Here is a 1,621-nt window from a genome sequence, read left to right as displayed (position 1 = left end):
GCCATCGGGTTTGTCATAATTTTTTTTACAGCAAAAGGAAATCAATGCAACATTTTATTAATGTGATCATTCATTGCAGCTATCTTCCTTTGTAATTTTCTCTGCAGTTTATTTTTTGGATTTAAAACGTTTTAGTTCTGCCAGTTACCAGCTGTCGTGATGCAGAGCAAATTATTTCCCCTCTGTTTTCTCACCTGTAACAAAGGAATAAAAAAAAATCTGCATGCCATGGTTGTTGTGAGAATTAAATGTGACAATTTATGTAAAAATCATAGAGCACCAGGCTCGTAGTAGAAACCCAGCAAAACATTCTTTACATTGTTTGTTCCCCCAAACCCTAATGATTATGAATTTCTTAATAAATTTCAAGATAATAATCAGTGTAGGGCATTATGACATTTTCCAGACCCGAACAGTGTTGTTAAGTCTTCATTGTAGCTACTGCTAAAAATATCTAGGACCAAGTTGCTTACTTTGACTTTGACCTTGAAATATTCAAATACTCACAGTGTGTTTAGAAGCCTAGTTCCACTTTTGACTAGCATTTTCTGAATAGCTCTGGGCAAAAAAATTTATTGTTTCTAATTATACCGTTGCTTCCTTCCTTTGCAGTAACTTTTGGTACGTAAATTCAAATATAATTTATAACTGAGATGGCAATTAAGACAGAAGGACGTGACTGGGTATTTTTCCCAGAAAGTATGTGCAAGAAGCATTACTGTCTTAATGATTAAATTGTACTTAGTGAACTCCATATTCTGCCAGTGTTTGAAGCAGTCCCTTGTTAAATAGGCACCTTTGAAATCCTTTGACTTTGGTTGTCTATTTGATATCAGGAAGGCGTGGCAGAATAAGTAGCCAGATTATCCAAGTTTCAAAGTTCAGTGCATTAGAAATCAATAAGTACTTATCAAATCCCTGCTTTTCTATTAGTTCCTTGAGGACAGGGATTTTGTAGTTTTCTTTCCTCACATTTTTGGATAATTTGGACAAATTATTTAGTATGTATTACATTCAGTGATGTCTTCAAAAATTTTAAAGCAGGATAAGAAAACCCCAAATTGCAAACAAATTACTTTACAAAAGTTTCTTTTTTTCTTAGCATAGTTTTATATAGAAACTGTGTGTCTTATTTTCAAGCCATCTCTCTTTAAAAAAAAAAAAGATTATTTATTTATTTTTGGCTACGCTGGGTCTTCATTGATTTGCTTGGGCTTTTCTCTAGTTGTAGCGAGTGGGGGCTGCTCTTTGTTGCAGTGCGCAGGCTTCTCGTTGCGGTGGCTTCTCTTGTCCTGGAGCATGCGCTCTAGAGCAGTCTCAGTAGTTGTGGCATATGGGCTTAGTTGCTCCGCAGCGTGTGGAATCTTCCTGGACCAGAGATGGAACCCGTGTCCCCTTCATTGGTAGACAAATTCTTAACCACTGGACCACCAAAAAAATCCATACCTACTTCGGGACTTCTTGCTATGAGAAAAATAAAAGCCCATTTGATTGAACCAGTATGGAGAGAGGTACATTTTCCACCAAGGTTTCCGTGGATTTGGGGTAGGGCTTTGGAAAGTGAGTGAAAATGAAAGTCACTCAGTCATGTCCGACTCTTTGCGAGTCCATGGAATTCTCC

The sequence above is a fragment of the Ovis aries genome, chromosome 9, assembly GCF_016772045.2.
Source record: "Ovis aries strain OAR_USU_Benz2616 breed Rambouillet chromosome 9, ARS-UI_Ramb_v3.0, whole genome shotgun sequence".
Classification (NCBI taxonomy): Eukaryota; Metazoa; Chordata; class Mammalia; order Artiodactyla; family Bovidae; genus Ovis; species Ovis aries.
Note: the sequence above shows the minus strand (reverse complement) of the source record.